At 39.7% G+C, this 13,128-nt stretch overlaps 1 protein-coding gene across 8 annotated transcripts in view; it reads right to left on the bottom strand.

Annotated features, from left to right (window-relative positions):
* Positions 1–13,128, bottom strand: part of LOC108002596 (uncharacterized) — a 352,190-nt gene that overhangs the window by 169,749 nt on the left and 169,313 nt on the right. For all 8 annotated transcript variants that reach the window (XM_062078870.1, XM_062078876.1, XM_062078872.1 and 5 more), the window contains one exon: positions 10,560–10,643. The gene's annotated coding sequence lies outside the window, so the exon portion shown is untranslated. The remainder of the gene's footprint in view (positions 1–10,559; positions 10,644–13,128) is intronic.

Here is a 13,128-nt window from a genome sequence, read left to right as displayed (position 1 = left end):
CTTCCCTCGATTCCCCGACTCACCAAGAAGAAGAAGAAGAAGAGGAAGAGGAGGAGAACGCTTTTTCCAAGGTTGATTCAACTTCATTCGGTGTCCCCCGCATCCCTGGCGACAAGGAACGGCCAAGATCGTCTCTAATTGGCCGGTGGCGGAATCGTCGGTTCCGCCATTACCACCACGGACAAAGAGTGGATCCGTTATCCCGGCCGGGTGGACGGTTGAAATATTGCCAGGTGGCGGATATCAGCCACGGCCTACCGGAATGGCTTCCATTCCTTGCCGGCAGCTGACTCCGGATTAACCGGGCCGCGAGGGTTCCTCTCGGGATAGCCGAGGGGTATTAAAGGCCGGCCCTCTTCCCCCTCCCTCCGATATTGCTTTCTTCAATTTGCAACCGCTCCGAGCCACCGACACGTCGCACTCGCACTGTGTGTACCGCGTGTGTACCGATTCACCTCCACCTATCTACGTGAATCAGAGGCATCGATTTCGAGACGTTTACGGGGGCTGGATAGAGGTTCAGAGCCCCGTAGGCCTTCGTATCGATCGTCTGATCGGTCCCCAGGTGCGCAGGGAAACGAATGGTCTGCTCCAGAATCCTAGGTTGACCAGTGGATTTTGATGGGATTCGAGTGGATTTAGTCCGAGAAGAAGATATCGAGTCTTCTATGCGGTTTGGCTACGTTTCGTCGAATCGGAGCATTGACCCGTTGAGAAGGTAACTGGTTGAAAAAGTAAGTAGTTAAAAATCTCGAGTAAAGTTAATTATTCGAATAATTATTTGTTAAAATGTTGTAAGTAACATTTTGACGGGATTCGAGTGGATTTAGTTCGAGAAGAATCGAGTCTTCTATGTTTGACTCGGTTTTGTATTGTTGGAATCAGAGTTGGATATTAAAAAGTAACTAGTTAGAATAAAATTAATTCGAATAATTATTTGTTACATTTGACGGGTTTCAAGTGGATTTAAGAAGATATGGAATTTTCTGTATGGATTTGGCTCGGTTTTGTGTTGTTGGACCGTTGAAAAAGTAACTAGTTAGAAATTTCGATCAAAATTATTTCAAGTAATTATTTATTAGAATGTTTAAATAACATTTTGACGGTATTCGAATGGATTTAGTTCGAGAAGAAGATATCGAGTCTTCTATGTGGTTTGACTCAGTTTTGTATTGTTGGAATCAGAATTGGGTATTAAAAAGTAACTAATTAGAATAAAATTAATTCGAATAATTATTTGTTACATTTGACGGGTTTCAAGTGGATTTAAGAAGATATCGAATCTTCTTATCTTATGGGTTTGGCTCGGTTTTGTATTGTTGGAATTAGAGCTGAGCATTAACCTGTTGAAAAAGTAATTAGGCACACAGTTAGAAATTTCGAATAAAATTACTTCAAGTAATTATTTATTAGAATGTGATTAATTAGTTCTAATTAGTTAGAAATTTCGAATAAAATTAATTCGAATAATTATTTGTTGAAATATTTAAATAACATTTGACGGGTTTCAAGTGGATTTAAGAAGATATCGAATCTTCTTATCTTATGGGTTTGGCTCGGTTTTGTATTGTTGGAATTAGAGCTGAGCATTAACCTGTTGAAAAAGTAATTAGGCACACAGTTAGAAATTTCGAATAAAATTACTTCAAGTAATTATTTATTAGAATGTTTAAATAACGTTTTGACGGGATTCGAGTGGATTTAGTTCGAAAAGATATCGAGGCCTCTATGTGGGTTAGCTCAGTTTGGCTACATTTTTATATTATTGGAATCAAAGTTGAATAAAATTAGTTCGAATAATTATTTATTAAAATGCTTGAATAATGTTTATTCGTAGTTATTATAGTTGATTCGTTTTTCATCTTAAAATATTCGGCAATTATTTCCAATTATTATTACGTTTTGAACAACAAATTGTCAAAGTAACTTATGAAAGGAACTTTATTCATAACTTCAACTATTAAATCACTAGTCTGAATGATGGACTAGTATTAGAAAAAGTTGGAATTATTTGATTCTCTGAATAATTAATTAACACATTAAATGATAATATGAACTTTCTAACTTTCTAAAAAACCATTTTTCACGTATCCAGCTTGTTTTTTGCACGCGTTCAGCACAAGCGTCGACCAGCCATTTAGTTGCCATTTTTCCCTCTTTTTCATAACCACTTTTCGCATTTATCGAGAATCGAGAATATATCGTATCGAACGTATTAATTTCCATTCACAATCGAATCCACTCATAATAACTCGTTGCATTAATCTTTCAACATCTGAAGATATTTTCACCTTGATAAGACAAGTTTCTTCTGGCTCTCTCCCTTCCTTCCCCATTATAACACCCCCGTTAGGAAACTCGAGATATCCATCATGCTCGCTCCCCCATTACTCCTCCCCCACATCACAGAGAAAAAGAGAGAAGGTAAAACGTTAAAGACGTTGGTGACGATTTGTCGCGAGCGAGCGTTAACGATGCGTGGCTGATTCATAAGCGGAGGAGGAAGAAAATAGGAAGAAAATGGGAGCTAACAACCGAAGAAACGTAACGCGTTTGCGGGGTTGAACCGTTGAAACGTTTGAAACGCAACCCTGGCTATGTAAGGGCTCGTAAAAAAAAAAAAACTTCCCCCTGAGTCATCCTGGCCACAGTTTCGCAACAACTCTCGTTACGATCTCTCGTCCCTTGCGCTAAAGTGAAGAGCCGTCTGCTCGATCCGGCAGACGTTGTTGTTATTATACGACGGTAGGAGGCAAAAATAACCAGCAACCAGCTTTCTCCCCGAGTATTTCTCTCCTTGAGGGAAGAGACTGTCCTGCCGAGTTAATTTTGGGAGCCGTTAAAGACGATCAGGAATCGACAAAAGTTCTCGTGTGACTCGAAATGTGATGTTTCGACGAATAAAAAGAATCTCTAGATCGGATGACAAGAGGAACGATCGAATTTTGGATCTCGTTTTGATCCTTCGGCTAAGTTAAGCCAGTTTTGATCGTCGATACTTCTGATTCTGAATATGAATAATATTTAGGATATTTAGCAAGAGTTGAGAGAAGAGAAATAATATCTCTGATCTCTCTGATTGTTGAATAAAATATATGAGATTGAATTAAAAGTGGATTAACAGGAGGGAGGCTGGAACGCTATTTTGATGCGAGTTACACGAGAGGACGAGGCGCGTAGACGCACCAAAAACGCGGAGCGAAGTGCGAAACGTGTGAAACGAAGATTTGCTTTTAAGCCTGACGTGTATGGAACACGAGAGGTCGCATTAGATATTAGTCGTGCTTGTTCTGCTCCAGAACTTGGTCGGTATTGTCGCAGAAGTGGCGCCTCGCCACGCTCTCTAAAATTAGATTCCCTAGGGACAATGGACCTCTTCCGATGGCACCTGCCCGTCACTTCAAAACAACCGATTTTCACTAGATTTGCCGGGCGACGATACGTCGAAGAAACACTTATCCAAACGTTATTCTTGCGCACAATTGATTTTTAATAGCTCCCGAAAATACACTCAAAGAAAATTTGGAAACGAATTTTTAAACGAATAAATAAAATGAGAGAATTAATTATTCTATATTTCAAAAATTATCATTCTTCGATAACTTTTTAATATATACATATATATTGTTAAACTCGTTGAACATTGTGAAAATTTCATTTAATCGTTCAAATTGATGATCGAAAGGTTAGATTAAGCGGCTTATCCCTTTTTGAAAATAATTACCGATCTTCTTTAACTTATTATTCATGCGATAACAAAAAGCGTTCGTTAGACAATAACTAAAGATCCTAACCTTTGTACAAGCATACATCGCACGTATTGCTGGATGCAACGCGACGAAACAAAAAAAAAAAAAACGTCGGGACAACAAAATCTCGGGGCAAGGAGATAGGGGAAGAGGGTGCAAGGGAACAGTTTATTTGCGCTCTGAGAGGCAAAGAAACGAGAGTTGAAAGAGAAAGACGCCGGGGGCAAAGTTTTAATTGTAAGGCCACCCTCCGCCGCCCCTTCGTTCAAGGGATTCCGGGCTACTTTGACGACTGGTATTTGATTAAAGGAGGCGGAGGAATACCGATAACATTAAAATTTAATTGGCGCCGAGTGTAGCGGACGAAATACAAATTCGGTAGCCATCCTTTGTCCCAAATTTATCCTTTCCGGACGGACCTGTCTTTCGTTTCGCCCCTCTCTCGAAAGAATTCTTTTTTTTCTTTTTTTTTTTAACATTCTTTCGCCATGGCAGTCGAGATGTCGCGTAATTAAACCCCTGGTAGAGGTTTAATCGTGGAAATTAAATTTAACGAGATTTTTATTAATCTTTTAACTTCGCCTCTCCGTTGTTCCTGTCCGTTTTTATCGTTTTAACGAAAAACGCAGAGAAAGAGAGAGAGAGAGAGAGGGAGAGAGAGAATTGGCAAGAATGTTAAAAGACGTTCCCTCAAAGAGAATGTTTTAATATTTTTGCAAAACCAAAGATTCGGTTAACGAATCTCTCCGTGATTTAATCGCAAGAAATGTAAATGTAATAAAATTTCTGCTTCGATCTCGCTTCCCTTCACACTTTTATTGTCTCTTGACGAATAATTAATGAACAGCAATGGCAAAAACGAAGAATAAAAAAAAAATATATTCTCTTCGTAATTGAAAGGAAATGTATCGTGCAATTATATTTCACGAACACTTAAAAAAAAAAGGAAAAAGAAAAATGAAAAAGAGAGGAAGATTCTTGAAAAATATTTTTTTCAAAGTAAAAAGAGAAGATAGTGATTCTGGATGGACAGCCGTTACACCCGACGAACCGAGTGAAAAGCACTCGATAACAGGGATATCTAGAATTCCGGAAGCGCAGGCCGGCTAAAACGGAAGGAAAGCTCGCGTCATCCTCGTCGCTCTTGCATGAACTATCGTTCTTTGGCCCCTCTATTGCTTTCACAGCGAAATTTCCCACGTGCTTGATCACGTCTCAGATTTCGTTGCGTCGTTATCATTTTCTCGATATTTTTTCCTCATTTCTCTCTCTCTCTCTCTCTCTACCTTCCCCCTCCCGCTTTTCCTCCCCTCATCTCCTTTACCATAGGGGAGGATTCAGAATGTCAGCAATGTTCGAACGAAAGTGGACGCTCGGTGCGTGTGTTATTGGATACCTTCTAGGATACCTTTTTCACGACGAGCTGCAGTGTCGAGGAATAAATTGATTGAAATTCTTCTGTCCCTGTGAAATATCCTTCCGCTGTCTTTTATTTAAAAATTTGTCGCTCGGACAAAATGGCATTCTTTTGTCTTATCGGAATTCTGTTTCGCGCACAATTGTTTTATAAAATGAGATTAATTCTTTTTTCTTTTTCTTTTTTTTTTCCAGTAGTCAAAAATTTCCAATTTTCTAAATTTCTTCCCGAGTGAATTCAAGCCTATGCACTTAAAATTCATCTTTTTTAAAATAATTCAAATCGCATCAAGGACGCGTTGATCCCAACCCCAACCCTCCCCGCGACCACTTTCCAAGATTGAACTCGGAGAAACGAATTCTCTAAACTCGCCTCCTGGAACCAAGCATCGAAAACCAATGATCCGTTCATACGTGCATCGATCCAACACGAACCCTTTCCCCCAAACCCTTTCATCCCTATATTCGCATAATTTTCACTTCCCTTATCGCAATGTCCATCCACTCTCGCCCTTCAACGTCTCCTCTCGAAAACGAAATTTACCTTATGCTCGATCACGTTCCACGGAGGCACACTGCCATGGATTCCACCAGCTCGGCGGTTATATAGGTTCATCCCTTTCCACGCCTCGAACTTGGGGCCCAACCCCTCGCTTAAGAAGAGTTCACTCTCTCATCGCTCGAGGACGAGTCCTCGAGCCGAGGGATGCGCCACCCACGCTCTCTGTTTCAAGACTCTCTCTCTCTCTCTCTCTCTCTCTCTCCCCCTCCCCCTCCTCTCCGTGGCGCCTTTCAACGAGTACATTATGCAACGAGGGTGCTCGTCGAGGCAAGGGTGCTTTCCGGGTAAGACGCGGCAGGGGTGGTCTAAGGTCGCAGCCACCACTGTCGACTCGAAGACATTTCTTGCCCGTCGAGCAACGTTAGCTCCCGTTAAAAGTTAGATTAGTCTAAGTAGCGCGAAAGCCCTAATGACTAAATGACAAAGAGAAAAACGAGGGTGGTCGGGTGGATGGGTGGGCGTAGGTGGGCTAAGAGGACGGTTGGGGTAGGGCTAAGTAGTTCTTCGCCATGATTTGGGTCACAACCCCTGGAACGAGAGGGAGGGGCGAAGTTTTGTCCTGTGAGATGGAGGAAGAAATAATTCACGTTTTCACCGTGAAAATTAGAGTGGCTGCTCGGGAGGCCAGGGAGTAGACATGGGGGACGATGGGCTCCCATTGTCAACTGTGTTTTCGACGCGGTAATCGACGTTTTTCGAGGCCATGCGTTCTCGACGAGGGTGATTCGATCCGGTTCGACAGGTTTTCGGGATCAATGAAAAAAGGGGGCGCTCCTGAGGAATCTTGAACGAGGCGAAGTGTAACAAGCATTATTCGAGGAATATCATATATTTTTCGTATACTCAATTCACGATACTACAGTTCAGAAAGGTAACCAAGAACCTCTTTTAAGAAGAATACAATTTTCGAAACAATAGCGAGTCTTAACCAAGGTTGCTCCTTGGAAAAATCGGACCTCGAGCAAGTTAATCAGAGAGAAATGTTCTCTTCCCCGTTGGAAACGCTCGGTCAGCTCGACGACCGCCCTGACCACTTATCTCTGATAAGAGATAAATTACAAGACAGGGAACGAAATGTGGCCCGTGAGTCGTAACAGAGATCTAACACTGCCGGCACATAATCTGGCAGCCAGATACGACACGTAGCTCCTTTTGGCTGCCGGTCGATCCAAGATGGAGGATCCAAGGGTGGGGAGTCCGTACGTGTATCCAAATCTACAAAACGGACAAAAACGAAGAGGACGTGTCACAGAACATGTCTGCCGCTATAGGGCAATGAAGAGAAACCCGGTCTAAGCCCTGGCTAAACACGACGGAATGTCTATAACTCTCGTCCGTCTCGAATTAACCTCTCTCTCTCAATTAAGACAATGGTCTCTGCCCCCTTCTCCCTTCCGGTCCATCCGGACATCCTCTTCTCGTCGAAGCTCGAGAACGGAGCAGCAACGAAGGAAGGAGGTTTCTCAGGGGTTCTCAAACGAGTGTCCGGCCTTCCTTCTCGCCCAGCTCGATGTATATTTATATGAAGAACTGTTGGGGGAGGGGAAGGAGTACAGAAGGGGAGGAAGGAAAGGGGAGGGGCGAAGGATCGATGGAAGGAATTGCCAGCTTTCGGGCTGGCCAGATGGACAGCTGTTTGGAAGAGAAATGAGAAAGTTTGTCCATTCCGGGGGAGGGCGAGGAGAAGAGTGTTATCTTTTCAGGGGTGGAAAGTTGTGATTCTGACGTACGATGAGAAATTGGTACGGTTTTCGTCTCAATAAATTTCGAGGTGTGAAATACGTTGAAAATATATATTCAGTGAATCAACGCTCTCCCTGATATTCCTATCGACGAATTTTTTTCTCGAATCGACGAATAGCGAATTTCTTTTACCCCTCCAACATCACGTTCTTCATTTTCCTTGTTAACCTAACCTTGCCCTCTTTTTTTCCTTCTTTTAAATTAACAATCAAACCGAGGATCGATACAGAGGCTACGCACAACCACGGTCTGCCAAGATTCTTCGTTCTTTGTCACGGAACGAACGAACGGAATCATGGATGGTCACGGGTTATCGATCGAGGGTGGAAGAACGGAGCAACACGATGTCACGGGCGCGTACAGAAGCGCTTGGGAACGCGATACAGGAATGCAGGAGTGTCGTGGTGAGGGGAGGGGGAACGTCGATACGTGTCTCTCTCCCTCTCTCCCTCTCTTTCTCCCTCCCTCTCTCTCTCTCTTCCTCCTTTCGTGTGATCGCTTCGTCTTGAAGAGCAGTCCACTCTCGCTTTCGCCCAAGACGACAAGGCTTATCGATTAGTTGGCCGGATAGATGTGGCTCAGGATTCGATCCGACCGCGTTTATCTTCCCGCGAACGGATGATGGCTCCTTCGCAACTTCGTCTTGCGGGACATCCGGCGGGAAATGAATCTTCGTTTCGAAGAATAGAAGAAACGTGAGGACAAACGCGAAGAGAAACGAATGGTGTTCGAACGGAGATGAATTTGAATACGTGCAAGAGCTTCTCGTCTTTTTTTCCTCGATCGTTAATCAAACTTGTTTAACTAAGTTAAGTAATTAACTTGTTAAGGAGGGAGGAAGGGGGAAGGGGAATTGTGAATTAAATTTTGTACACGGAAAAATTGATTTCAGATAAGTAAGATTATAATTTATAGTTGGAGCGAATATAAATTTTGTGCGGAAGAAATGATTTTGATTAATATATAAATTTTATTCACATTTTAATTTCATTTTCATAATGTATATTTTATATGAAATCGAAAAATCGCGTGGACAAAATCGATATTAACTCTAATTTTGATTTTATTTCGTTTAATTAATATATATTAAAATGTATATTAATGTCCAGTTTATACATATATCCAAAGAGGGATTTAATAACGATATTTAATAATTAATTTGGGATGATAAAAAAAGAAGAAAAATTAAATTAAAAATAAATTTAAAAAGAGAGAGAGAGAAAGAGAGACTTTTAATTACTGGAATTTCTTTATGCGATAAATAATAAATAATTACTATCAAATTATTAATAATCTTCTTCGTACGATTTTCCTCGAATTTTCTATGCGATTTCTCTCTCCTTCGCTCTTCTTTTTTTTTTTTAAATTTCAAGAAGTATAACTGAGGATACTTTCGAATTCGATTCTTTAAAATCTATGCATTTTTATTAATTCCCATTGGTTCTCGTTATTCGTTAAATCAACCGTATCGAAAGAGTAAAAACAATTAGGAAAAAAATTTCGCGGATAAAGCGAGATAATCTGAATTTTTTCGCGATGAAAAATGAGATACACAGGGAATGAATAAAAAAAAAGCTCTTTAATAGAAAGCTCAATAGCCGTTGTATCACGGGCTGGATTTCCATATTCGATTCGTATTGCACGATTTTAAGGGCCGGCTTAAATTATTTCACATAAGCCCTCACCCTGCGTTCACAGCGAATTTGTCATAAGCCAACGTAAATTCGATGTAAAATCAAGATATACGTTTCGCGTTTCAGTAAATGGATCACACGATAATATCGTTCGTGGTATAAACATACGAACGAAAATCCACGATGTCGAAAGATCGCAATTGCGATAAGAATAGCTTCGAATTTGCATCGTTTAAATAAAAATTCCTATTCAATTCTATAGGATCAAATTAATATATCGTCGATACGATAATTGTACGTACATATGCATGATAATTGACGAAAAACAAATTTTTCTTCGATTTTACTTTCGAATATTTCACGCAAGCAAGAAATTTTCTTTGATAGATCCACAAAAGCAATGTCGATTTTTATCAAAAACACGTTTTCTAATCAAAGACGAAAAAAGTCGATCAATTTCGACTGATACCTTCGAGTGGAGTATTATCCAAACAACGAACAATCCAAATAAGTAACACAGAATTCTTTTCCCGGTTTGTGAACACCTCTTCCGCTTTATTCTCGAAAATTGCTCGAGCAAAAACGGACGGAATCTCGTTCAAATAATAATCCAGGCAAAAATTAATTCGTATAAAGACATGGAGTTTTCTGTACCGTGGAAATATTTCTGCGAAACGGAGCCAGTTTCGCGATCATTTCCGGCTTCTGTTCGGCCACTTTGCTCGCGCATGTATGAAGAATTGTATTTAAAATTCATTTCCCCCTTAACGGCAGTTTAATCAAACCCCTCTCCTTTGTCTTCGCCATTAAATTATGCTTTTTCCCTTCTTCTCTATACACAGTGGCGAGATGGTGAGTGTGTAAGATAGCCAGGGGCTTGAACGAGATCAAAATATTTCGTTGGATGGAAATAAATAAAGCCGCGATGGAATTCAAACAGAGCTATCCATTTCTATCATCTAAATCACTTTTGCCTCTAATTTCAAAATAATTTCTGACCGGTCGTTCCTTGTCCGCGGCAACGGAACTTGCCTTAGGGGAGGGGGAGAAAGGAGGAGGGGAGGGATGGAAAAAGTTTTAACTCCTCGCTTCGTTCGATATGCTACCCTTCTCTTTTTGTATAGAAGAATAGAGATTACGCGATGTTAATGTCCGTGCTTTCTTCGCTTCATTGGATCGTAAACGGATAAACTAAATGTTGGACGAAGAGGATCAATTCGTAAGTTCGTTCACAGTATTTTGCGATAAACCTTGGAAGAAGAAATAAGAAAAAATAAACGTGAAGAAATTTTTTAAATACTTACTCTATGGTTTCTCAGAGAAATGATAATAATAATAGTGATAATACAAGTTTTTAAGTTTTAACATTAAATTGGAGTTTAAATTAAAATATTTGTAATATTATACGATCGTAATCAACAATTTAAATTTAGAAGATTTAGAAGAAAAACTCACCACTTGTAACGCTACACTCTAGTTTTCCTCAGATGTTTTATTCCTCCCTGAAATCACCGCATTGTAAACTCAAACTGGCAAACCCTGCAACATAAGAAAATTTGTCAAGTATATAATCATATTTAAGAATATTCGCTAAGCGAAATATCTTGCTCGTATCTTACACGCTTCGAAATCTGTAAGTAGCTCTAACATCGTACTAGCACGTTTCTTCGATAGCTTCAATAAAGATATTATATTTATGTATACACTTTCAATTTTTGGTATGAAATGATAAGGATAAATATTGTCGATGTTTCTCGATCATACTCGTATTTTATCTCGACATTGTATCACGAAATTAGTGCAAACCAGAGTTAAAAAATAATACGCGAATAAATTTAAAGTTTATTATAAGAAGATATTACTATATAGAAGAATTACAAAAAAAAATTTCAACCCTGAACATATATTATTTAATTTTCCCAATATATCGACTGGAAAGTGAAACGGGGTCCACACGCACGGACAGTCTATTCTACAATGTATCGGATGCACAAACGGGGTCCACATGCACGGACAGTTGATTCCATAGATGAATACTATGCAATATATCTTTGTATTTTTTAACGCTCGAAACAAATGTATATATTTTAAATATTCTAGTTTGAACAGTTCACCGATTCTTTTCTTCTAACTTTTCTATATGTGCCAGTAAGATTTATTGAATCTTGTGTGTATATTGTTTCCGATAGGTGATGTATCATGTACTACGACTGTTCGTCTCGACCAGATATCAGGCGAAACACACTGACTCTCGGCACAAATACGCACGTACAAACACGGTATCGCGTCGAATCCTCGTAGCTCGAGGACACGATGTTCTCAAGGAAACGGGAAAAATCTTGTGGACGTTGGCGCACAAGGACCAAGGATCGACATATGTTCGTGAAAAACTGTGAGCCTAGCAGCAGGAGAAGCTTCTTCGATCCTTGGACGTAATATCTGCAGTTTGCTGGTCCCCAAACAAACTTGCCTCTGTAGCTTCGCGCGAAACTCTTTCTTCCTGAGCTTTCTTCACTGTCGACATTGTGGCATATCGAATTGTTTAGATTCGATCTGAAATATCGGTCAAGAAAACGATCGAGGAAGAAATTACTTTGTCAAGAAATTCTTTCTTCGAATTCTGCTTGCGTTTTACGATTCGCGAAGATTTGAGCGGGTATGTACTCTCTGGAATATTTATTATCGATGTTTTCAACTTTGAAACTATCCAAGAACTCGAAATTACGGAAATCATAATTACGGATTAAACTATCCGATCAAAATTAGCGGGCGCAATCGATTGAATAAACAAAATTGAATTACTAATTATCTATTTAACATCCAAATACAAATGGTACAAAAGCAATCACTCGAAATATTAATATGTAATAGTAATATAAATTACTTTTATCGAGCGAATTTCCAACGAAATGAACGTCACGCGTGATAGAGAATAATATCAAGCGAATAACAGAGGAACGAATTCGAAATGACGAAAATTGACAATTTAATCCTTCGCGGGTTATTCTCAAACTATCTTTCGTCATTCGAACCTATCGGTCAACCATCATATACACACACATACAATGTTAAATAATATTTCGAAATGAAAAATGAAATGGGGGATAAAATGCGAAACTTATGATAAATCAACCAATATAATTTTAATAAATCCACTAATTATCATCACTTTATCCCTATTTCCAACAAATTTTCTGCCCGAAATATGTACGCGGAATTGGCGCAACGGTGTTCGACCGACCAAAGAATTTTCGAAATGGAAATACAAGCTCGATATCAATGTAATATCGTTATCATTATTCCAACGGAATGACAATAGATCGTCTGAACCTCTTTCAATCTGTGCGCGCGTTTTTCACCCTCCCCACCAAGTTTCACATCCGTTCGCTGCCAAATTAATTCGTCATATTAGAAAGGTCGCGTAAACGCGTTGCGTATATACCACTGAAAGCATAACGATGTAACGGGAAACCATTTAATCTTTCGCGGTCAAATATGTTCCTCTCTCGTCGGGCGAGCGTTTCGTTGATCTACATTAATTTGAAATATTAAAACGTCGCTGGGGCGAAAGTGGCGCTGCGGTCATCGTTAAATATGACAAAGCTCTACCCACGGCCATTTAAACGCTTCACGCTTGGGATATATCCGCCGTATTGCTCTTTTTGTCCTAACGATTTTGATTTAATTGGAAACGTTGGAACAACGTCGGCTCGCATTCAGCCCGCGAACGGTTTTTTTTCTTTTCTTTTTCTTTTTTTTTTCAACGATGCCCCCTCCCATACGACGAATAACAATAACGGCAACAAGCGTTTCTTTCTTTCGTTATTTCGTTAAAAATTGAGACGTTACAAATGTTTGACGATAAATTGAAATCGAAATCGTGAAATTAAACTTTTTTTTCTTCGAACAGATTAGTTATTATATTATATCAATCTTATTCGATACTTGGAGCCATATTTTCATCGTTTCGCAATTGGTGGAATTTTGGCCAATTTATTAGCGCGATACGAAGATGAATAGGAGA

Source organism: Apis cerana, linkage group LG8, assembly GCF_029169275.1.
Source record: "Apis cerana isolate GH-2021 linkage group LG8, AcerK_1.0, whole genome shotgun sequence".
Classification (NCBI taxonomy): domain Eukaryota; kingdom Metazoa; phylum Arthropoda; class Insecta; order Hymenoptera; family Apidae; genus Apis; species Apis cerana.
Note: the sequence above shows the minus strand (reverse complement) of the source record. Positions and strands in the feature narration are given on the sequence as shown.